Source organism: Protopterus annectens, chromosome 1.part0 (assembly GCF_019279795.1).
Source record: "Protopterus annectens isolate FY-2018-M chromosome 1.part0, PAN1.0, whole genome shotgun sequence".
NCBI classification, from domain to species: domain Eukaryota; kingdom Metazoa; phylum Chordata; order Ceratodontiformes; family Protopteridae; genus Protopterus; species Protopterus annectens.
Window position 1 is genome coordinate 354,993,604 of NC_056725.1, and position 26,615 is coordinate 355,020,218.

The window sequence follows — 26,615 nt, forward strand, 5'->3', positions numbered from 1 at the left end:
GAAGGTATGTACAGAACTCCAGGTAGCAGCTTCTAGGATGACTCTGGTAGGGACACCCCTGAGAAAGGCTGTAGAGGTAGATGCAACCCTGGTTGAATGTGGTCTAATCCCCTGTGGGATGGGTTTTCCATGGTGCTTCCAGCAGAAATGAATGCAATGGGCTATCCATTTAGAAATGGTTTGCTTTGAAATAGCCTTACCCTCTGCCCCTGCAGCAAATGCCACCAGCAGTTGTTCAGATTTCCTTTCAGGTTTAGTCCTGTCTAAATAAAAAAGTTGTCTTGTGCACATCTAAGGAGTGCAGTATCCATTCCCCTTTATTCTGTGGATAAGAAAAGAAGGTCGGCAAATGAATGGATTGATTAACAGCCACACTGGATACCACCTTGGGCATGAAGGAGGGACTGGTCTTGAGGGACACCCTGTCTGCATGAAAGATGATGAAAGGCTCCACTGCCATAAGGGCCTGCAATTCAGATACCCTTCTTGCTGAAGTGACTGCTAAAAGGAAAGCTGTTTTCCAAGAAAGGAATTTTAACTCTGCACTTGCAGCTGGCTCAAAAGGAGGCAGAGTGAGTTTTTCCAATACAAAGTTAAGGTCCCAGGTTGTTAGTTGGGGCTCTTGTGGGTTGTCTTAAGTTTATGGCCCCTCTGAGGAACTGCTTGAGCAGTGGGTGAGAAAAGAGGGGTGGTTCTATGTTGTAATGAGCTGAACTGGCTGAGTCATGAATTTTGATGGAGGAAAAGGAAAGGCCCTTGTGAAGCATCTCAGTTTCAGTTAAGTATTGAAGAATCTGAGGTAAATTGGGAGCTGCTGTGGCTGTCCCTTGAGACTGGTTCCAGGCACAGAATCTTTTCCATTTTTCAGCATAATTTTTTCTAGTACTAGGCCTCCTTGCCTCCAAAATGACATCTAACACTTGTTTATTGAGGGATGGTAACGGAGACATTAGGTAATTCGCCAGGCTGCCAGGTTCAGGGTTTGACGCTGGGGGTGCAGAATCTGGCTCTCCTGCTGTGACAGCAGGGTAGGGGTCTGAAGCAGGTGCCATGGGGCTTGCTGTGACACACTGCGCAAGAGGGGGTACCAGTGTTGGCGTGGCCAGTTTGGTGCAATCAGTATCATCCTTGGTTTGGCCTGTTTGATCTTTATAATAGTACTTTGGAGAGGAGAGGCAGAGGAGGAAAGGCATAAACTGATAGATTTTTCCAGCTGAAGGACAGAACATCCACTTTCCAAGCTTGTTTGTGGGGAGTTCTTGTGCAGGATTTGTCCAATTGGTAGGTCTAGGGGGAGGCAAACAGATCTATATCTGGGCTCCCCCATTTGTATATCTGGGCTTCTCCATTTGTTTATCAACATGATGAAAGTCTTTGGTTCCAGTTTCCAATCGTGTGGGTCCATTAGATTTAGTTATTCTGCCAGTGTATTTAGTTTTCCTGGCAGGAACTGAGCCTAGATGCACTTGGTAGCTCAAGGCTGTGTTCCACAGAGCCATGGCTAGTCTGCAGAGGGGGTAGGAATGGGTACCCCCTGCTTGTTAATGTACCACATAACAGTGGTGTTGTCCGTCTTTACCATTAATTGTCCTGGAAGAATGTGGTCCTTGAAGGCTGTCAGAGCATTCTGTACAGCTAACATTTCTTTTTGATTGATATGCAGGTTTATTTGACTTGGGTTCCATTTGCACTGAATACACTTGCCTGCCAGGTGAGCCCCCCCATGCATAGTCTGATGTGTCTGTTAGGGTTTGGGCGGCAGGGGGTAGAGTGAATGGTAGTCCCTTGTTTTGGGGGCAGGCCTCTGCCCACCAAAGGAATTCTAACCGTAGGCAAGGTATGATAGGAATCATTGCTTCTAGATCCTGAGAATGTTGACACCATAGGCTTTTTAGATAGCATTGTAGTTTCCTCATATGCAGTCTTCCATATGGAATTAGTAGAATGCACGAGGCCATGAACCTCAAGGCTTGCAGTATTTGCCTTGGAGACAGCAGGGTCATTGTGGCCACTAGTTTGAAGTAAGTTGTCAAATGAATTTGTTTCTCTGGCGTGAGGAAAGCCATCTGGGAAGTTGTGTTCAAACTTGCTCCCAGGAATATAATTTGTTGACAGGGTACCAGCTGTGATTTCTTTTCATTTATGGTGTACCCCAGACAAGTCAGCATTTTTTGTACAAATGCCAGATGATTCAAAAGTATGTCCTGGCTTTCTGCCTGAATTAGACAATCATCCAAGTATGGGTATATGTGAATATTTATTTGCCTGCAAAATGCAATGACTGGAGCTAGGCACTTTGTGAATACCCTAGGTGCAGTAGGTAAGCCAAAGGAAAGTGCAGAGAAAGTACAGTTTTGTACCAACCATAAATGTAGATGTTCGAGTGTTCACCCTGCTGCAGTAATCACACTTGGGTTATCCTGCAGTCAGGCGGTCCCGCAGTCGGCCTGAGTTCCAAAGTCTTGGTCCGGCGTCAGCTGCTGTCGCTTCTTCCCTGATGTCAGAGCGCCAGGGGTATATAAGAGGCATCCGGCGCCATTTTCTTCATATATATATATATATATATATATATATATATATAGCGCTAGATAAAAATAAAACAATACCTTTAGGCACAAGCAAATACACCACAGAGGTTGAATAGGATAGAGTGGTATAGATAAGTTCAACTAGTTCAGAGGGGATGGAGGGAGGGTAACCTGGACTGCAGCAGGGTGAACACTCTAACATCTACATTTATGGTAGGTACAAAACTGTACTATGTTCATCGTGCTACCCTGCTGCAGTCATCACACTTGGGTTGAATCCCAAAGCTAAGGATGGGAGGTGGAGTTAAACAGGGTTAGAAGGAGCTAGTAGGCCCTGCAAAACTGCAGTGGCAAAACCAGCTCTAGTCTTAGAATATAGAGGTAAGTGATGGTGTTTGGTGAAGGTGTGCACTGAACTCCAAGTTGCAGCTTCCAGAATATCCTTGGTTGGCACTCCCTGAGAAAGGCTGCTGATGTAGCTGTAGCCCTGGTGGAGTGGGACCTAATGTTAGTAGGTACCGGTTTCCCATGATGCGTGTAGCAGAAACATATGCAATGCCCTATCCATTTAGAAATGGTCGGTTTTGAGATAGCTTTTCCTTGTGATCCTGTAGCATAGGCTACAAAGAGCTGGTCAGAATTTCTGAAAGCCTTAGTTTTATCAAAGTAGTAACGTAATTGCCTGTGAATGTCCAAAGAGTGCAGGAGTCTCTCTCCTTTGTTCTGGGGATTTGGGAAAAAGGTGGGCAAATGAATGGTTTGGTTTAGGGCCACACTGGATACCACATTTGGCATAAAGGAAGGGTTAGTTCGTAGAGAGACTCTGTCTTGATGAAAAATGAGGAAAGGCTCCACTGCCATTAGTGCCTGTGGCTCAGACTCTTCTAGCTGAGGTTATTGCAAGTAGCAGGGCAGTTTTCCATGAAAGAAATTTTAAATCAGCTGAAAAAGCTGGTTCAAAGGGCGGCAGTGTAAGCTTTTCCAGAACAAAGTTGAGATCCCAAGAAGGTGTTGGTGCTCTCCTTGGCGGTCTTATGTTCTTAGCCCCTCTGAGGTACTGTCTTAGGAGTGGATGTGAGAATAAAGGAGGATCCATGTTGTAATGGGCTGAAATTGTTGAGGCGTGGATCTTAATAGATGAAAAGGAAAGACCTTTGTACAACATCTCAGTTAAATATTGTAGAATCTGAGGAATGTTTGGATTAAGGGGATTTTGGCCTTTAGCCTGGTTCCAGGCGCAAAATCTTCTCCATTTGTCTGAATAGGTTTTCATGGTGCTGGGCCTCCTGGCCTCCAGGATGACATCCATAACTGCTTTGGATAGAGGTGTTGGCTGGTTGTTTAGGTTATTTGCCATGCAGCCAGGTTTAAAGTCTTGAGCAGGTTTTGTAGAATCGGATTGTCTCGTTGGGTGAGCAGGTGAGGAATTTGTGGTAAAATCCATGGTGGGACGTGGGCCATGTTACTTAAAATTGGATACCAATGCTGGCGTGGCCAGTCTGGTGCAACGAGTATCATTTGAGGCCTCTCTAATCTGACTTTCAGCAGTACCTTTGCTAGAAGAGGCAGTGGAGGAAAGGCATACACTGTTAATGTTTTCCAACTGAATGGGAGGGCGTCCACTTTCCAAGCTTGTGGATGGAAGGTCCTTGTGCAAAATGTTTGAAGTTGGTAGTTTTGGGGGCTTGCAAACAGATCTATGTCTGGGCGTCCCCATTTTTGAGCTATCATTGCAAATACTTGCGGATCTAGTTTCCACTCGTGTGGATCCATGATGTTTCTGCTTAGGTCGTCTGCCAATGTGTTTTTCTTTCCTGGCAGGAATTGTGCTTGAAATTGAACCTGGTAAAACAGTGCAGTGTTCCACAAGGTCATTGCTTGCCTGCATAGAGGGTAGGAATGTGTGCCCCCTTGCTTGTTTATGTACCACATTACTGTGGTATTGTCCGTCTTTATTATTAGTTTAGTTGTCCTGGGTGTAAGAGGTTCTTGAAAGCTGTTAGGGCATTCTGTACTGCTAGCATTTCTTTTTGATTGATATGTAGATGCCTCTGATCTGTAGTCCATTTGCCCTGAATGCACTGTCCTGCCATGTGTGCTCCCCAGGCATAGTCCGATGCATCTATTGTCATAGTTTGCCTGGCTGTGGGTAAGGTGAAAGGCTGACCCTTGTTGAGGTGAAATGCCCGTGCCCACCATAGAAACTCCTGTTGAAGGCAGGGAATGAGTGGTATCACTGTTTCCAAGCTGTGGCTGTGCTGAGTCCATACGCTTTTCAGGTACCATTGTAATTTCCTCATATGCAGTTTTGCAAATGGTATTAGTAGTATGCAAGATGCCATGAATCCCAAGGCCTGCAGAATTTTTCTTGCAGGGAGTTGGGTCTTAGTTGCCATTATTTTGAAATATTGAGTCAGCTGTTTCTTGTTTGGCGTGAGATAAGCCATCTGGGCCGTTGTATTCAAGCTGGCACCCAGGAATATTACGTTTTGTGAGGGCACTAGTTTTGATTTCTTTTCGTTTACTGTGTACCCTAGGCAACTTAGAAGGTGTTTGACAAATGCCAGATGCTTTAAAAGAATGTCCTTGCTTTCTGCTTGAATAAGGCAGTCTTCCAGGTATGGGTATATTTGAATTCCTCTTTGTCTGCAGTATGCAATTACTGGTGCCAGGCATTTTGTGAAGACCCTGGGCGCAGTACATAAGCCAAAAGGCAGTGCAGAGAATTGATAATGCATTGAACCTGCAACGAAGCGGAGGTATCTTCTGCAATTTTGTCTAATAGGGACATGCAGGTATGCCTCCTTGAGGTCCAACGTTACTAGCCAAGCATTCTTGCCCAGCGTGGGAAGAAGCTGTTGTAGTGTTAGCATCTTGAATTTTGGTACTTGCAGATAGGTGTTCAGAATTGAAAGATCCAGAATGGGTCTCCATGCTTTGTCCTTTCTTGGGACTAGAAAGAGTCTTGCCCTTGCTCCTGTGTAGGTACCTGATGAATGGCTCTCATGTCCATGAGAGCTGTAATTTGTTTTTGTGCCTCTTCCCATTGATTTGGTGGCAGGTTTGGCATTTCTTTTATCCTTGGTAAGGTATGAAAGTGGAATCTGTATCCTTGAGTGACAATGTCTAGAACCCATTTGTCTTTTGTGATGATGTGCCAGTTGTCTGCAAAAAATGCTAATTTTCCTCCCAAGGGAGCTGCCAGGAGAGATTTGCTTGGTAGTTTGAGGATTGAGTCATTGTGTTTGTCTTCTGCTAGCCTGGGGCCTGTCTTCTCCTACTTTCTGGGTAGCAGTACCCCATTGGCGAGGTTTGTAAGGGCCTTGTGACTGACCTCTGCCCCTTGGGCGTCTGTATTTGCCTCTCTGTGATCTGTCAGAAGCTGGAAAGGACCAGTTTTTCATTGGCCAATTTCTGCTGAAACGAGGAGGTTGTACCTGCAAAAAATCCTTGACCGTCTGCATAGACTTTGCCTTATCCTCAATTTTCTTTAAAACCTCTTCTGCTTTGACACCAAATAATACATTCTGCTGTAAAGGTGCATCCAATAATTTTGCTTTAACATGACCAGGAAGGGTTTGTTCTTTTAACCAAGCATGTCTACGTATGACAGCCAGTAACAGCTGCTCTACAGGAAGCTTCCAATGAATCAAATCCACATTGTAAAGTATGTTTGCCCACCTGTTCAGCTGCATGCAACAGATCCTGCATTTCCTTGAATTCAGACTGTTCAGTATGTGTGCTCATTTTTTGTTTTAATTGAGACATTAGGAATTGCTGATATTTCAGCATGTGAAACTGACAATTTAATGCTCTCATAGCCAGAGTTGCTGAGGTGTTTATTTTCTTTCCCCATCTATCTAGGGCTCTGGAATCCCAGAGGGCACAGGATTTTTAGCCATAGAAGCTTTAGCTCCCTTAGGAACCTGGGAAATTGTTTCTGGGTCAGCCACAGGGCTTTTATAAAGGAATTTGTGTGAGTCTGGTACTCTGTAGTATCTGTCTGGTTTTGCTGGAGCAGGAGGTAGAGAGTCTGGATTTAGACTAGACTCCAAGTAAACATCATCCACAATATCCAAAACTGGAGGGATAGCAAGAGGTCTGTGCTGGGGTAGTAAAAGGAACTCTCTGAGTCTTTTCTTAGAATCAGAGTAGTCCTGGCCTTCCCAGTGGAAATGTTCCCTCATGGTATGTAAAGTTTCCCCAAAGGAGTAGTCTTCAGGGGGAGATGCTGAGGGAATAGAGTCTTCAGCATCAGAGTCTTCATAACGTGGAAAAGTGTAATCCTGTTCCTCAGAAGAATCTGAGGAAACTGAAACCTGGTCAGAAGAAGCATAATCCTCCTCTTGTCTTGGTCTTTTATCAGGAGGGGGATGGGAACCCCTGATTAGGGTAATCAAATCTTCAGCCATCTTAAGCATCTGTTTCTTAGGCATGGGGCCTTGAACTGTAGATTGATGTACAGTCTTCTTTGGTTTTAAAGGAGGTTTAAGCTTAGCATAAGATTTAATTGTGCGTGTAGTCGGTCTGAAGACACCTTCTGCAACCGAAGGTGTTTCCACTGCACTGGGGTCTACTTCTGCTCCGGTGTCGGAAGGGCCTAATGAAGATGGCTGTGTCAGCCTAGCAGACTCCGCTTGAGAATCCGCAGCTGTCTAGGGTTCCAGTTCTGCGGTCGTCAGGGGCTGTGTAAGCACCTCACTGAAAACCGGAGAACCGGCGACAGGCCCAGCAGAGGCCTTGGAGTCTGATTTATTCCTAGGCTGCCTGTCCTTATCCTTGCGTTTTTTATGCATGCTGGTCGTCGGCTGCTCCGACGGCATGATATAATTAAATTTCCTACCAAAGTAATGTCGTGCGAATTCAAAACTGCGTTTGATACTTCGTTTATTAAACCTAGCACAAAACCGACAACCTGTGACGTCGTGGTCTGGGCCCAGGCAAGGAATATAATAGGAATGGAAGTCCTTATGGGGTATTTGCTTCCCACAAGAAATGCAATTGTTAACTTTTTCTGACATTGGACTGAGGCAAGAAAAGGTTCCCCAACGGGGTACTTAGTTTTATTGAAGACTTCGGACTGAAATTCGAATCGAAAATCTCAGGTGTCGGCCGACCGGCACTTGCGAACTGCTTCTGCTTCGGGCACCACGCGGCAAGAAAGACTGAAGAAAATGGCGTTGGATGCCTCTTATATACCCCTGGCACTCTGACGTCAGGGAAGAAGCGACAGCAACCGACGCCGGACCAAGACTTTGGAACTCAGGCCGACTGCGGGACCGCCTGACGGCAGGATAACCCAAGTGTGATGACTGCAGCAGGGTAACACGATGAACATCTGATAGTGCATGCCGCCTGCTTTGAAGCGTAGGTATCCTCTGCAAGATTCCCTGATTGGGATGTACAGGTAGGCTTCCTTTAAATCCAGTGTTGCCAACCAAGCAACTTTGCCTATCATGGGAAGCAACTGGTGAACAGTTAGCATCTTGAATTTTGGAATCACCAAAAAGGTCTTTAGGATAGAAAAGTCCAGGATAGGACGCCATAAGTTGTCTTTTCTGGGCACCAGGAAAAGTCTTGAGTAGAAACCTTGTTCCTTTTCCTCTTCTGGTACAGTCTGAACAGCCTCTAATCTTGAGAGAGAGTGTTCGCTTTTGAGCCACTGCCCACCGACTTGGGGGTAGATCTGACCAACTGTTTGGGGTTGGTAAGGTGTGGAAGTGGAATATGCATCCTTGGGAATCCATATTTAAAACTCCTGGGTAATGAGTTCCCAATTTTTTGCCTGCAGGGTAATCTTTCCCCCTAAAGGAGCAGTCAGTTGTGCAGGGCTTGGAAGTTTTAAAGTTAAGTCACTGAGACAGTTTACCATAGGGTGGAGTCTTACTACTCCCTGCTTTGGAAGTGGGAGCCCCCCACTGCTTAGTCTTGCGAGTACCTTGGGACTGAAGCCTGGGTGTTCTGCTGGTTCTGGGTTTGGACTGAAGGCCTGGAAGAGGCAGGAAAGGACCAATTCTTAGAGGGCCAATGCCTACTAAATCTGAGACGCTGTACTTGCAGGAAATCTTTAACAGTTTGCACAGATTTAGCTTTTTCCTCCATCTTTTTAAGTACTACTTCTTTGTTGCCAAACAGGCGGTCCTGGTTTAAGGGAGCATCCAGCAATTTAGCTTTAACATGATCTAGCAAAGATTGCTCCTTAAGCCGAGCATGGCTTCTAAGTACAGACCCCAGTGACACCCACCCTGCAAGATGCCTCTAGTGAATCAAAACCAAATTGCAAAGTATGTTTTCCAACTTGTTCAGCAAAATGCATTAAATCCTGTAAATCTTTATTTTCAGCACAGTCAGGAATCAACATCACTTTCTGCTTAAGCAATCCAATAATATGCTACTGATACTTTAACATATGAAACTGGCAGTTTAAAACCCTAATAGCCAAGGTTGCAGAAGTGTATACCTTCTTACCCCCATTTATCCTGCTCCCTGGAATCTCTATCATAGAGGGTAGGATTTTTGGCAGTAGTCGCCTTAATGCCCTTGGGTCCCTGTGAAATGGTCTCAGGATCCACAGCAGGATTTTTAAAGAGAAACTTGTGAGACTCGGGAACCCTGTAATATCTATCAGGTTTTCTGGGAGCAGGAGGTAAAGAGTCAGGGGCAAAGCTAGATTCCGAGAAGGCATCATCAACAATGTCCAGTACAGGGGGGATAGCTAAAGGCCTGTGTTGGGGCAGGAGTAAGAAATCCCTAAGCCTCTTTTTAGAGTCAGAGTAATCATGGCTTTCCCAGCGAAAATGATCCCTAAGAGTATGCAAGGTTTCACCAAAAGAGAAATCCCTCTGGAGGGGAAGCAGAGGGAATGGAGTCCTCTGCATCAGAATCCTCACAGGTAGATAAGGGTAAATCCTGGTCATCAGAGGAAAAGTACAGTTGTGTACACTTACCATAGATGTAGATGTTCGTGTATTCACTGTACTCAATCTGCTGGCAGGTTTGCCCTCAGTCGCCCTGAATTTCAAAGTCTTGGGTCCTGCATCGGTTGATGTCTTCTCTTCCATGACGTCAGGACGTCAAGGGTATAAAACATGCAGCAAACGCCATTTTCTTTAGTTTTTCTTGCCCCCGATGTCAGGTGCCCCCAAAAGGGTAGCAATATAAACTTTACCTTCATCTACAAGCAAATACACCACATAGGTTGTAGAAGATAGTGAAGGAAAGATAAACTTCAGAATGACAGGGGGATGACAGGAGGGTAACCTGGACTGCAACAGTGAATACACTCGAACATCTACATTTATGGTAAGTGTACACAAAAGTACAGTTTTGTACCTACCATAAATGTAGATGTTCGAGTGCTCATACATCTGCAGTCATTACAGATGGGTTATCCTGCTGTCAGGCGGGTCCTCGGTCGGCCAAATTCCAAAGTCTACGTCCGGCATCGGTTGCCGTCGCTTCTTCCCTGACGTCAGTGCGGCAGGGGTATAAAAGAGGCAGCCGACGCCATTTTCTTCAGTTTTTCTTGCCCCAGATGTCAGGTGCCCCCAGAAGGAAGGCAAAACATAATATTATGCAAACATACAATGTAGATAAATCAAAAACAGTAGTTGCAAGCAAATACACCATAAAAGAATACCCCACATAGGTTGTATGATAAAGGTGTTTGTCATAAGGCCTGTCCTAAGAGGGGATGGAGGGAGAGTAACCTGGACTGCAGCTGTATGAGCACTCGAACATCTGCATTTATGGTAGGTACAAAACTGTACTATGTTCATCGTGCATACAGCTGCAGTCATTACAGATGGGTAGAATCCCAAAGCTAAGTAAGGGTGGTAGGTACTAAGTGGAACTAGGAGGGGCTAGGATGCCCTGCAGGACTGCTGTGGCAAAGCCCGCTCTAGATTTAGAGTATAGGGGAAGGTGGTAGTGCTTGGAGAAAGTGTGCACTGAACTCCAAGTAGCTGCTTCCAAAATGTCCTTGGTAGGGACCCCCCTGAGGAAAGCTGTAGAGGTAGCTGTTGCCCTGGTGGAGTGGGATCTGATGTATACAGGCACAGATTTCCCATGAAATGAATAACAAAAGCGCATGCAGTGGGCTATCCATTTTGAAATGGTCTGTTTGGAAATAGCCTTTCCTTGAGCACCTGTAGCATAGGACACAAAGAGCTGTTCAGATTTCCTGAATGACTTTGTTCTGTCCAAGTAATAACGAAGTTGTCTGTGAATGTCCAAGGAATGTAGTAGTCTTTCGCCTTTGTTCTGCGGATTTGGATAAAAGGTAGGTAAATGAATAGTCTGATTCAAAGCTACACTGGATGCTACCTTTGGCATGAAGGTAGGGTTGGTTCTTAAGGAAACTCTGTCCTGATGGAAAATGATGAATGGTTGCACAGCCATGAGGGCCTGTAGCTCCGAAACCCTGCGTGCTGAGGTAATAGCCAGAAGGAAGGCTGTTTTCCACGACAAGTATTGTAGCTCTGTTGAAGAAGCCGGCTCAAAGGGAGGCAGGGTCAGCTTTTCCAATACGAAGTTGAGGTCCCAAGCTGGGACTGGTGGTTTCCGTGGGGGTTTTATATTTTTTTCCCCTCTGAGGAAAGTACAGTTTTGTACCCACCATAAATGTAGATGTTCGAGTGCTAATACAGCTGCAGTCATAACAGATGGGTTTTCCTGCCGTCAGGCGGGTCCTCGGTCGGCCGAATTCCAAAGTCTAGGTCCGGCGTCGGTTGTCGTTGCTTCTTCCCGGACGTCAGTGCGACAGGGGTATAAAAGAACCAGCCGACGCCATTTTCTTCAGTTTTTCTTGCCCCAGATGTCAGGTGCCCCCAGAAGGAAGGCAATACATAAATTTATGTAATAATGCAATGCAATATAATCAAAAAACAGTAGTTGCAAGCAAATACACCAAAAAAGAATACCACAAGCAGGTTGTATGAGGAGATGTTAGACATTAGGCCTGTCCCAAGAGGGGAAGGAGGGAGGGAAACCTGGACTGCAGCTGTATTAGCACTCGAACATCTACATTTATGGTAGGTACAAAACTGTACTATGTTCATCGTGCATACAGCTGCAGTCATAACAGATGGGTAGAATCCCAAAGCTAAAAAAGGGGTGGTAGGCACTAGGTGGAACTAGGAGGAGCCAGTATGTCCTGCAAGACTGCAGTGGCAAAGCCTGCTCTAGATTTGGAGTATAATGGTAGGTGACAGTGCTTGGAGAAGGTATGTACAGAACTCCAAGTGGCTGCTTCCAAAATATCTTTGGTAGGAACCCCCCTGAGGAAAGCTGCAGAGATAGCTGTGACCCTTGTGGAGTGAGATCTGATGCCTGCAGGTACAGTTTTATCATAAAAAGAGTAACAAAAGCGTATGCAGTGGGCTATCCATTTTGAGATTGTCCGTTTGGAAATTGGCTTCCCTTGAGCTCCTGTAGCATAGGACACAAAGAGTTGTTCTGATTTTCTGAAAGGCTTTGTTCTGTCCAAATAATTGTTGTCTGTGAATGTCCAAGGAATGTAGTAGTCTCTCCCCCTTGTTTTGAGGATTAGGGTAAAAGGTAGGTAAGTGGATAGCCTGATTCAAGGCTACCCTGGATACTACCTTTGGCATAAAGGACGGGTTGGTTCGTAAGGAAACACTGTCCTGATGGAAAATGATGAAAGGCTGCACAGCCATGAGGGCTTGTAGTTCCAAAACCCTGCGAGCTGAGGTGATAGCCAGAAGGAAGGCTGTTTTCCAGGACAAATATTGCAGTTCTGTTGAAGCAACTGGCTCAAAAGGAGGCAAGGTCAGCTTTTCTAGAATGAAATTGAGGTCCCAAGCAGGAACTGGTTGTTTCCTTGGAGGTTTTATATTCTTAGCCCCTCTGAGGAACTGTCTTAAAGAGGGGGTGAGAGAATAAAGGAGGATCAGTGTTGTATTCTGCAGAATGGTCCAGAGGCATGGATTTTGATGGAGGAGAATGAAAGTCCACTGCTTAGCATCTCAGCTAGGTACTGTAATATTTGAGGTAAATTCAGTATTCCAGGATTCTGACCCTTTTTCTCATTCCAGGCACAAAACCGTTTCCATTTTGCGGAGTAGGCTTTTCTAGTAGAAGGCCTTCTGGCCTCCAACATGACATCCTGCACCTCCTTGGAGAGTAGGCTCTGTTGTGAATTTAAGGAATCTTCCATGCGGCTAGATTGAGTGTTTTCAGCTGACTGTGAAGAGTTTTGAAGTTGTGCTGACTCAGTAGAAGAGGCATTAGAGGCAGGATCCATGGTGAGGAATGCGTCAGGCTCCTCAGGAGTGGGTATCAGTGTTGTCTTGGCCAGTCTGGAGCAATGAGTATCATCTTTGGTCTGTCTGCTCTGGTTTTTAATAGAACTTTGGGCAGCAGAGGAAGAGGTGGAAAGGCATAAACTGTCATTGTTGTCCAACTGAAAGAGAGTGCGTCCACTTTCCAGGCCTGTGGATGAAAGGTCCTTGAGCAGAATTTTGCCAATTGGTGATTTCTGTGGGAGGCAAAGAGATCTATGTCTGGCCTTCCCCATGCTTGAATTATCCTTGTAAAAACTTGAGGATGCAACTTCCATTCGTGTGGATCTGTCATATTTCTGCTTAGGTTGTCTGCCAGCGTGTTTTCCTTGCCTGGCAAGTACTGTGCTTGAAGTTCGATTTGTAATTCCAGAGCCATGTTCCAAAGAGACATGGCCAGCCTGCATAGGGGGTATGAATGAGTTCCTCCCTGTTTGTTTATGTACCACATTACTGTGGTGTTGTCTGTCCTTATCAATAGCTGACCTGGATGCAGTAGGTCTTTGAAAGCTATAATAGCATTTATTACTGCTAGCATTTCCTTTTGATTGATGTGTAGGGGCTTTTCCTTTTGGGACCATTTGCCCTGAATGCACCGATCTGTCATGTGCGCCCCCCAGGCGTAGTCCGAGGCGTCTGTTGTGATGACTTGATTTGCTTGAGGCTTGCAGAATGGGAGACCTGTGTTTCTTTGGCATGCTTGAGCCCACCACAGAAATTCCTTTTGAAGACATGGAATTAGTGGTATTATTGTTTCCAAACTGTGGCTGTGTTGAGACCATAGGTTTTTTAGGTACCACTGAAGTTTCCTCATATGCAACTTTGCACATGGGATTAGTAGGATGCAAGATGCCATGAATCCCAGAGCCTGCAGGATTTTCCTTGCAGTCAGCCTGGTGAAAGTTGCCAGATTTCTGAAGTATTGAGTTAGTTGCCCTTGTTTCTCTGGCGTGAGGTAGGCCATCTGGGTGTTTGTATCCAAGCTGGCACCCAGGAAAATTATTGTTTGAGAGGGTATTAGCCTTGATTTCTTTTTGTTGACTGTGTATCCCAGAGAATTCAACAACATTATTACAAAAGCCAGATGTTTCAGAAGTATGTGCTTGCTGTCCGCTTGGATCAGGCAGTCGTCCAAATATGGGTATATTTGTATCCCTTGAAGTCTGCAGTACACAATTACTGATGCCAGGCATTTCGTGAACACTCTGGGCACAGTAGATAAGCCAAAGGGCAATGCAGAGAATTGATAATGGGTTGAACCTGCAAGAAATCTGAGGTATCTTCTGCAATCTTGTCTGATTGGGACATGCAGGTATGCCTCCTTGAGGTCCAATGTTACCAGCCAAGACTCCTTGCCCAGCATGGGAAGAAGCTGCTGTAATGTGAGCATCTTGAATTTTGGCACGAGTAAAAATGTGTTTAGGATGGATTGGTCCAAAATAGGTCTCCAATCTTTTCCCTTCCTTGGTACCAGGAATAGTCTGGAATAAAAACCTTGACCCTGTTCTTGGGCAGGTACCTCTTGAAGAGCTTTCATGTCCATGAGATCTGAAATTTGTTTTTGTGCCTCTGCCCTTTGATTGTGTGGCAGGTTTGGCATGCCTCTCATTTTTGGAAGGGTGTGAAAGTGGAATCTGTAGCCTCTGTCTATAATGTCCAGGATCCATTTGTCTTTTGTGACAATATGCCAATTTTTCGAAAATAATGCCAGTTTTCCGCCTAAAGGTGCTGCCATTTGAGCCTTGCTTGGCATGCAAAGGGGAAAGTCATTGGGTCTGCTTTCTGAATGGCTGTGAACTATCCTCACCACCTCTTTGTGTAGGTGCTTGCCATTGTCTGCATCTAAACGATCCTTGAGATTGCCCTCTGCCCCTCGGGCGCCTGTATCTACCTCTTTGGGGTCTGTCCGTGGCTGGAAAGGACCAATTTTTGGAAGGCCAATTTCTACTGAAACGTGGAGGTTGTACCTGTAGGAAATCTTTCACTGTTTGCATTTATTTTGCCTTTTCCTCCATTTTCTTTAATACCCCCTCAGCTTTAACACCAAACAATACATCTTTTTGCAGAGGGGCATCTAGTAATTTAGCTTTGACATGATCTGGTAAGGTTTGCTCTTTGAGCCAGGCATGTCTACGTATGACTGATCTTGTAACAGCAGCTCTACATGAGGCCTCTAAAGCATCAAAACCACATTGCAAGGTATGTTTACCCACTTGTTCTGCACTATGTATCAAATCCTGCAACTCTTTCAAGTCTGGTTGTTCAGGTTGTGACATTTTGCTTCTCAGCTGTGATAACAGAAACTGTTGGTACTTTAACATATGGAACTGACAGTTTAATGCCCTCATGGTTAAGGTAGCCGAGGTGTACACCTTTTTCCCCCACCTTTCTAAAGCTCTGGAATCTCTCTCTGAAGGTAATGGATTTTTAGCAGTGGAGGCCTTAATTCCCTTGGGACCCTGTGAAATAGTTTCTGGGTCAGCCGCATGGCTTTTGTATAGGAATTGGTGTGAGTCAGGAACCCGGTAATGCCTGTCAGGCTTGACTGGGGCTGGAGATAAAGAGTCTGGGTTAACGCAGGCCTCCGAATACACATCATCTAGAATGTCTAAGACAGGAGGTACAGCTAGAGGCCTGTGCTGAGGGAGCAAGAGAAAATCCCTAAGCGGAGTCTGAGTACTCTTGGCCTTCCCAGTGGAAGTGTTCCCTCAAGGTATGCAAGGTTTCCCCAAAATAGTAATCCTCAAGGGGGGAGACAGAGGGAATGGACTCCTCTGCATCAGAATCTTCAAAAGGGGAGTAAGAATGTTCCTGGTCTTCAGAATGGTCCGAGGAGGGAGAATCTTCCTCCACTCTGGGCCTTTTGTCCGGGGGGGGGGGGTTTGAGAACCCCTGATAAGAGTAATCAAATCCTCAGCCATTTTGAGCATCTGCTTTTTAGGCATGGGGCCTTGAGAAGGGCCCTGTTGAGCTTGTCTTTTAGAATGCATGGCTGCTTTAGACTTAGTGAAAGCCTTGATGGAAAAAGAAGAGGAAGGCCTGAAGACACCTTGAGAGGTGGCAGCCCTGTCTAAAGTCTGAGTTTCACCGCCAAGAGTGGCTTCGGTATCTGTAGTCTGGGTGTGTGGGCCGAAGAGCCTGCGACCTCGGGCACAGTAGACACCGCCAATGAAGTGTCGTCGGTAGTCAGGGGCTGCGCAGGCGCCTCACTGAGAACCGGACCACCTGTAGTCGGCTTTGGCGTGGTGTCGGTAGAAGTCGCGGACCTCATATGTCGGTCCTTATCTTTGCGTCTTTTACTCAAAACTGGAGTCGGAGTATCCGATGACAAAATGTAATTAATTTTTTTGCCAAAATAGTGTTGGGCGAACTCCGCCCGACGCTTAATAGTGCGTCTGTTGAATGTAGCACAAAAACGACAGGCCGAGCCGTCGTGGTCTGGGCCTAAGCAAGGAATGCAGAGGGAAAGGAAATCCTTATGCGGTATTTGCTTCCCACATGAAATGCAATTATTAACTTTGTCTGACATCGGTCTGAGGCAAGAAAAGTTTCCCCAACGGGGTACTTAGCTTTCAAGAAGACTTCGGTTGAAAAATATTCGTAATCTCAGGAGCTGACCGACCGGCACTAGCGAACTGCTTCTGCTTCGGGCACCGCGCGGCAAGAAAGACTGAAGAAAATGGTGTCGGCTGGTTCTTTTATACCCCTGTCGCACTGACGTCAGGGAAGAAGCGATGACAACCGACGCCGGACCTAGACTTTGGAATTCGGCCGACCGAGGACCCGCCTGACGGCAGGAAAACCCATCTGTTATGACTGCAGCTGTATGCACGATGAACATCTGCCTTAATAGAGGATGTGAGAATAAAGGAGGATCTGTATTGTATTGTGCAGAAATAAGAAGTTATGTACCTACCATAACGTTCCATGTTAGTTGTCTTCTCTCGCCTTCTTTCTTGCTTGATGGGTTCGGAGCCGATCCCTCGGCTCCGACTCGGCACTTGCTAAGCTCGAGAGTCACTTTTACCAGCTCGAGGCAGCCCCATATCCCATGATGCAAGGCGGTAAGTACCCAGATCTCGTTTGATGACAAAGGGCAACAGCACCAAGCATAAAATACTTCCAAAAGGAAGAAAGAAAACTTACAGATGGAAGAAGGACCAGGTCTGAATGGTCTTCAGCATAACAGTTTCTTATAACAAGGTCTGTCCAGGCCAGGGGAAGGAGGGAGGTCGCAAGAAAGAAGCGAGAAGACAACTAACATGGAACGTTATGGTAGGTACATAACTTCTTAATGTTAAGTTGTCAATCTCGCCATTCTTGCTTGATGGGACTGCGTCCCTAGCACCTCTATCCTGGGTGGCTCAATGGAACAAACTCTTGAGGACTGTAGAGCCAAAACTGGCTCTGTCCCTGGAGGCCAAGTCCAATTTGTAATGGGAAACAAAAGTGTGAGGAGTGGCCCAAGTGGCCGCTGCACAAATAGTGTCTAAAGGAAGTCTAGCTTGAAAAGCTGTAGAAGTAGCTAAGCTCCTAGTTGAATGTGCTTTAGGTTTTGAGCACAGCTGTTTTCCCCTGAGCAGATAAATTTCAGAGATGACCGAAGAAAGCCATCTGGACAAGGTCACTTTAGAAACAGGAAGGCCTTTTTATTATCCGCATAGGAAACAAAAAGTTGATCAGATTTTCTAAATTTTTTGTTCTGTCCAAATAATATCTAAGTTGACGGTGGACATCAAGATAATGTAGCTTTTGTTCAGCTCTATCTGAATAGTTAGGAAAAATACAGGAGATCAATGGATTGATTCAAATTGTTCTTTGAAGACCTTAGGCAAAAAGGTTGGGTTAGTTCTCAAAGATACTCTGTCTTTGTGAAAACCAAATAGGGGGGTCGAACCGAAAGAGCATGAAGTTCAGACACCCTTCTGGCCGATGTAATAGCCACTAGGAATAAAGTTTTCCAAGAAAGATATTTCAGGAACAAGAAACAGCTGGCTCAAGGGGGAAGAATCAAGGATGTCAGCACTAAATTTAGATCCCACTGAGGAGGAGGATTCCTGATTGGAGGCTTTAGTAGGAAAATTCCTTTCAAGAAGGCCCTGCAGAGCCTATGGGACATAATATTATGATCTGCTATACCGACATGAAAATTGGAAATAGCAGACAATTGAACTCTGACTGTGGAAGAAGAGGAGCCTGCATGAAAAATCTCTGCTAAGAAGTCCAGGACTGCCTGAACAGGGGCAGTAAAAGGATCAATATTCTTGGCCTTAGCCCAATAAGAGAAACGTTTCCATTTGCTTGTATAAATCCTCCTGGTAGAGGATTTTAGCGGTTACTATGATGTCTCTAACTGGGTTAGAGATCAAAGGAAGCCTGGCTAAGGAAGGAAGTGGAGCAACCATGCTGTGAGGTTGAGAGAAGGGATTGACCGTGCAGCTGACCCGATTGGTGAATCAGAAGATCTGGCACTGGGTCCAGATGCCACGGCTGCACCAAAAGGTGATGATGGAGGAACGGAAACCAAACTTGTCGAGGCCAGTAAGGGGCAATGAGAATCAATTTGGCTCTCAGAACGGTAGCTTTCTGGATAACCTGAGGGATCAGAGGAAATGGAGGGAAGGCATAAAGAAGTCCCTGGGGCCAATCCTGGGTCAGAGCGTCAGTGGGGGGATGGCCTGATGGAGGGAAGAGGCAGAAGAAGTCTGGACATTTGCTGTTTTGGGGAGTAGCAAAAAGATCGCAGCATGGACGACCCCATTCCAGAAAAATCTCTTCCGCTATAGATTGCTTGAGAGACCACTCGTGAGGCATGAGAATAGCTCTGCTCAATCTGTCCGCTACAATGTTGGTTTTCCCAGGGATATGCGTTGCTACCAGAAACCGATGAGAGGAGATCGCCCATTGCCATAGTCTGAGCGCTTCTCGACACAAGGGGTAGGACTTGGTTCCGCCCTGTTTGTTGACATACCAAACTACAGACATGTTGTCTGTGTGGACTGCAATTGTCCCTACGGGAAGAAAGTCGTTGAGGGCTTGCAACGTTAAAAGCACTGCTCTCATCTCCAGGACATTTATGTGCAGATGGTACTCGAACGGCTGCCACGACCCATGAACCATCCTGCCCTGATAATGACCCCCACCCGATCAGGAGGCATCCGTGGTGACAGTGGCTATCGGGATGGGGGTACAAAGTACCTGCCTTGGTGAACCTGAGGAGATGTGATCCACCAAGCAAGATGCTCTTTGCATGTCTGTGTCACCAGAATCTGGTGACGCATTGGAAGTTGTTGGTATGACCATTGTGTGAACAGCATCCACTGAAGAAGGCGCATGTAGAATCGAGCCAAAGGAAGAAGGGTAATGGCCGCAGCCATGAGACCTAAAACCTTTAGAACCATTCTGGCCTGTACTTTCTTGTTGGCCAGAATGATTCTGACATGACTCTGAATGTCTGAAACTCTTTGATCTGTAAGGGTAGCTGACATCCGAACAGTGTTTAAATTTGCCTATGAAGGTAATAGACTGGCAGGGCGATAAGGATGACTTTTCGAAGTTGATCGAGATGCCCAAATGAGAACAAAGGTTTATTGTGTAATCCCTGGCTTGTATAAGCTGATGCCTGGTGGTGGCTGACAGGAGCCAGTCGTCGAGATACGGAAACACCTGGAATCCTTGACGTCTCAGGTGAGCCGTGACCACTGCCATGCATTTGGTGAACACTCTGGGGGCTGTAGTGAGACCAAAGGGCAGGGCTCTGAACTGGAAATGACTGGACCCCAGCCGAAAGCGGAGAAATCTCCTGGAGCGCCTGTGAATTTTGATGTGATAGTACGATCCTGAAGATCTATTGAGCACATCCAGTTGTCCTTCTGTAAGAAGGGCAGAATTGATTGAAGAGTGACCATTCAGAATCTTGTCTTCCTGACAGACTTGTTGAGTCTGCTGAGATCCAATATTGGTCTCCAGTCTCCTGTCTTTTTGGGGACCATAAAGAACCTTGAGTAGATTCCGGCTCTGAATGGTCTGTTGTAACTGGCTGAATGGCTCTTTTGCAGTAGTTTTGAGACTTCTAACTCTGCAATTTCCCTTAGACCGGTGGTACATCTGGAAGGGAACTTGAGGGAAGGGACTTTCCTCGAAGGAATTATGTAACCCTTGGATATGATCGACTGTACCCATCTGTCTTGAGTGAGGGAATGCCAGGCTTCTGGGTACAGTGATAATCTTCCCCGACTGCCTCCAAGGAGGGACAGCCGGGCAACATCTCAGGGATGCTGAAAGGGCTTGTCAGAGAGGCTCTCTGCTTCCTGGTTTTTCGGACCCCTCTGCCTCTAGAGCGCGTCTGTTGTTGTTACCCCTCTGCCTCTAGGGGTAAACTGACCACGTGAATCCGCGTGACTCCTTGGGATTTACGGAACCACATTTTCCCACCTTTCTGTCCTTTGGGATAAGGTCTAGAAGGGGTGGAAAACGGACTCCAACAGCAGAAAGAGTCTTGCCGTCCTGTTCGCACCTGGTCAAGGTTTCCTTCACCTGAGGGCCAAACAAAGCTGACCCATCAAAGGGAGAATTTGTGAAGGACGCCTTAAAGGGATCCAAAATCACATAGCCGCATCCAGGCTTGGCGCCTAAGAGCCACACCTGTACCTGCGGCTCTACCTGCCCATCCGCAGCATAAGATATTAGCCGCATGGAGGAGTTTGCAATGGAATTGAGGGTTCCTAGCTGCGAAGCAATTTTGTCTTGAGCCCCTGCAGCTGTAGGATCCTGAACTACTTCACCCAGCTCCTTAAGGATATCCTCTGGAGTCTGGTGAAGTGACATAGGTAATTCAGCTAACGATAGCAAAGGTCGCTGAGGAAAACATCCGCCACCGCATCTATCCATGGTCCTAGAGTCCTTATTAGGAGGATGGACGGTACGGAAGGATCTGCAAGTTCCTTTTGGTGGCCGCAGCCACCACCATGGCATCAGCGGGGACACCCTTAGTGAGGAATTGCTTGTCACACGGGCAGTGATAAATTTTGAAGGCCTCCTAGGGACTGGCTCTACAGAGTCAGGAGCTGCCCACGCCTTCGTGCAATAACCTGCATAAGGGGTCGAAGGCGGAGACACCCAGGTGGTGGAGGGCCGAGATCCAAACGCCTCTAGGTACACTGACTCATCCTCAGAGGGATTGTTGGTGGGCCAGTTTCCTCTGTTTAAGGAGTTCTAGGATGTCTGAGAAGGAGACATCCTCAGAGGGGGATCTAGGGATCCCTCTGACTCATCAAAGTCAGTATCCAGTGACAGACTCGGGAGTCTACATGTTTCCTCTTACAAGTCCTCTTCCTAGGAGGATCTCCAAACATCAGGAGAATCCTCGGAAGAGGGGAAATTCCAATGGGGAAACCTGAGGCGGAGGATCTCTGGGTCCTGTAGCAAGAGAAGTGGCAGAGATGTCAACAGGTACTATAGAGGGAGGAGCTACGGGAACAGACTGCTGACTGATACCAGTGGTCAGCACACTCTTCATCACCTCAATGCTCCCTCCCAGGCAGGTCCGAGAGAACCCGCTCCAAGAACTAGGAACTCCAGGGACCACCGAAGGGAAGTCTCCGAGGCAGATGTCGGAGCCGAGCCCACCAAGGCCGAGGCTCCAAGGGGAAGAGCGGGTTCGGACAAGGGTCCGATGCCACTCACCCCTCGGAGGAGACCATGGAAGCCCGACCACCGAATCCCTCTAAGGAAGGTCTCAAGAGGAGATAAGAGTAGAGGCTGAAGGAACAGAAGGGGTATCCGTCCTCCAGCCGTAGCAGTAACCATTCCGAAGACTCCAACTCCAAGCTCTGGGGTAGAGTTGAAGGAGGAACTGTAACGGGTGTGGACCAACAGTCGCCTGTTGAGACGGACTATGTAACATTTGGGCCAGTACCTGTGACTTAAGTAATCTACTGACCACTCTCTCTAGGTCATGGTCTGACAGTCTGGATGACCTTGAAGATCGGCTCCGATGGCTCCGTTCGAAGAAGAGGTGAAGCCGAGCCGAAGTATCGGCTCCAAGGAAGGAGACCTCGACCTCTTCCTGGAATGAGCCATCGAACCGATACTATAGATCCTGTCGGAGCCGAAGACTTATCGGAGCCGACAGGAAGCTCGATGTATCGGCTCCAGCCGGAGCCGATACAGCCACCAAAGTAACGGTGTTGGAGCCGATCGGAGCTGACACCGATGCCTGTGCCACATGGGGTCGGAACCGATCGGAGCCGACACCGAAGTGGTCGATGCAGATTCGGCACAGATAGCCATCGGTGCGAAGGCTTTGTTAAGCCAGAATCGGCTCCAGCCGAGATCTCGACTGAACGAGTCGGGCCGAGGCCGCAGGCTTAGACACAGAAGCCTGGGCCTTGGAAGATTTAGCTGATTTTGATGGAGCCGACTTAGCCGGAGAGCCCTCCGGCAAGAAGGCCCCTAAGTATCAGCTTGTTGCGTCTTTCCTGCAGGACTCTCTGGCTGAAGGAATGACAAATAGCACAGGAGTCCTGCAGGTGAAGAGGCCCCAGGCAATACAGGCAAGAAGTGTGACCGTCTGTCAGAGACATCTTCTGACAGCACGAGTCACACTTCTTAAAACCTGAGACCCTCTCCTTTGACATGGTGCTTACAAAACACACACACACCAGTCAAAAAATTAACTTAAATAAAATACCAAAAGGTATTCCTATAAAACAAACACACACACCCTAACAGGGAGGGGATGGGATGGGTAAAGTTTGACTAAAAAAAATTAGAAGAGACAGGGATTTTCTGTCAGAAAATGTAAATAATTAACTTATAACTAACAATTAAGGGTTTTTTTACAAAAAGGGGCTTAAATATCAAAAAGGTGAATCACTTACCAGGAGCTGGTAAAAGGAGGACCTCATAAGCGAAGCGGCAAACGAGATCTGGGTACTTACCGCCTTGCATCATGGGATATGGGGCTGCCTCGAGCTGGTAAAAGTGACTCTCGAGCTTAGCAAGTGCCGAGTCGGAGCCGAGGGATCGGCTCCGAACCCATCAAGCAAGAATGAAGGCGAGATTGACAACTTAACATTGGCTGAAGCGTGGATCTTGATGGAGGAGAAGGAAAGGCCACTGTTTGACATCTCAGCTAGGTACTGTAAAATTTGAGGTATATTTATTACCCAAGGATTCTGGCCCTTTTCTTGATTCCAGGAACAAAATTGTTTCCATTTGGCGGAGTAGGTTTTTCTAGTAGAGGGTCTTCTGGCCTCCAAGATGACATCCTGCACCTCCTTGGAGAGGAGAGTGTTGGGAAATTAAGGTATTCGCCATGCAGCTAGATTTAAGGTTTTGAGCTGGCTGTGAAGGGTTTTGTAGTTGTGCTGGGACAACAGAAGAGGAACTAGAGGTAGGATCCATGGTGGTGAGTGTGACAGGCTCTTTAGGAGAGGATACCAGTGCTGTCGTGGCCAGTCTGGAGCAATGAGAATTATTTGTGGCCTCTCTGCTCTGGCTTTTAATAGAACTTTGGTCAGTAGAGGAAGAGGCGGGAAGGCATAGACTGCCAATGTTGTCCAATTGAAGGAGAGTGCGTCCACTTTCCAGGCCTGTGGATGATAGGTCCTTGAACAGAATTTTTTCAAATGGTAATTTCTGTGGGTAGCAAATAGATCTATGTCTGGCTGTCCCCATGCCTGAGTTATCTTTGAGAAGACTTGAGGATGCAACTTCCATTCGTGTGGGTCTGTCATGTTTCTGCTTAAGTTGTCTGCCAGTGTGTTTTCCTTCCCTGGCAGGAATTGTGCCTGTAGTTGAATTTGTAATTCCAGAGCTGTGTTCTACAGGGTCATGGCTTGCCTGCACAGGGGGTATGAATGAGTTCCCCCCTGTTTATGTACCACATGACTGTGGTGTTTGTCTGTCCTTATCAATAGCTGGCCTGGATGTAGTAGGTCCTTGAAGGTCATAAGAGCATTTTGCACGGCTAGCATCTCCTTTTGGTTGATGTGTAGGTGCTTCTTTTTTTGGGACCATTTTCCCTGAATGCACTGATCTGCCATGTGTGCTCCCCAGGCGTAGTCTGAGGCGTCCGTTGTGATGATTTGAGTTGCTTGAGGTAAACAGAAAGGGAGACCTGTGTTTCTTTGGCATGCTTGAGCCCACCACAAAAATTCCTTTTGAAGGCATGGAATGAGTGGTATAATTGTTTCCAAGCTGTGGCTGTGTTGAGACCATAAGTTTTTTAGGTACCATTGTAGTTTCCTCATATGCAGCTTTGCACATGGTATCAGTAGGATGCAAGATGCCATGAATCCCAGAGCCTGCAGGACTTTCCTTGCAGTTAGTCTGGTTAAAGTTGCCATTTTGTTGAAGTATTGTGACAGTTGCCCTTGTTTGTCTGGCGTGAGGTAGGCCATCTGGGTGGTTGCATTTAAGCTGGCACCCAGGAAAATTATCTGTTGAGAAGGTATTAGTTTTGATTTCTTTTTGTTCACTGTGTATCCCAGGCAGTTTAACAGTTTTATTACAAACGTCAGATGCTGCAATAGAATGTCCTTGCTGTCCGCTTGGATCAGGCAGTCGTCCGGATATGGGTAGATTTGTATTCCTTGTTGTCTGCAGAAGGCAATTACTGATGCCAGGCATTTCGTAAACACTCTGGGCGCAGTAGATAAGCCAAAGGGCAATGTAGAGAAATTGGTAATGGGTTGAACCTGCAAGAAATCTGAGGGATCTTCTGCAATCTTGTCTGATAGGGACATGCAGGTATGCCTCCTTGAGGTCCAACGTTACCAGCCAAGACTCCTTGCCCAGCATGGGAAGAAGCTGCTGTAAAGTGAGCATCTTGAATTTTGGTACCTGTAGATATGTGTTTAGGATGGATAAGTCTAAGATGGGTCTCCAATCTTTGTCCTTCCTTGGTACCAGAAATAGTCTGGAATTAAAGCCTTGACCTTGTTCTTTTGCAGGTACCTCTTGAATTGCTTTCATATCCATGAGAGCGGAAATTTGTCTTTGTGCCTCTGCCCATTGATTTTGTGGCAGGTTTGGCAAGCCTCTCATTTTTGGAAGGGTGTGAAAGTGGAACCTGTAGCCTCCATCTATAATGTCCAGAATCCATTTGTCTTTTGTAACAATGTGCCAGTTTTTTGAAAATAATGCCAGTTTTCTGCCCAAAGGTGCTGCCATTATAGCTTTGTTTGGCAGGCATAGGGGGAAGTCATTGTGTCTGTTTTCTAAATGACTGTGGTCTATCTTCTCCACCCCTTGGGGTTGGTGATTGCCACTGTCTAGCTCTGTAAGATCCTTGAGGTTGTCCTCTACCCCTTGGGCGTCTGTATCTGCCCCGTTGAGGTCTGTCCGTGGCTGGAAAGGACCAATTTTTTGAAGGCCAGTTTCTGCTGAAGTGTGGAGGTTGCACCTACAAGAAATCTTAAACTGTTTGCATAGATTTCACTTTTTCCTCCATTTTCTTTAGTACCTCCTCAGCTTTAACACCGAACAATACATCTTTTTGAAGTGGTGCATCTAATAACTTTGCTTTGACATGATCTGGTAAGGTTTGCTCTTTGAGCCAAGTATGTCTACGTATGACAGACCCTGTGACAGCAGCTCTACATGAGGCCTCTAAAGCATCAAAACCACACTGCAAGGTATGTTTGCCCACTTGCTCTGCTCCATGCAACAAATCCTGCAACTCTTTCAAATCTGGTTGTTCTGTTTGTGTCATTTTGCTTTTCAGCTGGGATAACAAAAACTGTTGGTACTTTAACATATGAAATTGACAGTTTAATGCCCTCATGGTTAAAGTGGCTGATGTATACACCTTTTTCATGCTCTGGAATCTCTCTCTGAAGGTAAAGGGTTTTTAGCAGTAGAGGCCTTTATCCCCTTGGGACCCTGTGAAATTGTTTCTGGGTCAGCAGTATAGCTTTTATAAAGGAACTGGTGGGAATCAGGAACCTGGTAATACCTGTCTGGTTTAACAGGGGCTGGAGGTAAAGAATCTGGATTAAGACTGGCTTCTGCGTACACATCATCCAAAATATCTAAAACAGGAGGGATAGCCAGGGGGCCTATGCTGGGGGAGCAGTAGAAATTCCCTGAGCCTTTTCTTGGAATCTGAGTAATCTTGGCCTTCCCAGTGGAAGTGCTCCCTCAATGTATGCAGGGTTTCCCCAAAAGAGTAGTCCTCGGGGGGGGGGGGACTGAGGGAATAGACTCCTCAGCATCAGAGTCTTCAAAAGGGGAATAGGCATAATCCTGGTCCTCAGAATGGTCTGAGGTAATAGAAGCCTGGTATGAGGAAGGGTAGTCTTCCTCCAATTTGGGTCTTTTGTCAGAGGGGGGTTGAGAACCCCTGATGAGAGTTATCAAATCCTCAGCCATTTTAAGCATCTGTTTTTTAGGCATGGGGCCTTGAGAGGAGGACTGAGGGCCCTGTTTTTTAGTTTTGATGGTAGCTTTAGATTTAGTGAAGGCTTTAATAGAGAAGGTGGTAGGCCTGAAGACGCCTTCAGAAATGGCAGGCCTCACTAAATTTTCGGTTTCCCCGCCAAGAGTGGCGTCGGTATCTGCAGTGGGAATGGAGACAGAGGAGCCTGCGACCTCAGGTACTGAAGACACCGGTAAAATAGTTTAATCGGTAGTCAGGGGCTGCGTAGGTGCCTCGCCGAGAACCGGAGAACCTGTAGTCGGCCTAAACGTGGTCTCAGTACTCGGTGCGGACCTCGGATGTCGGTCCTTGTCTTTCAGTCTTTTCCCTAAAACTGGCGTCGGGGTATCCGACGACATGATA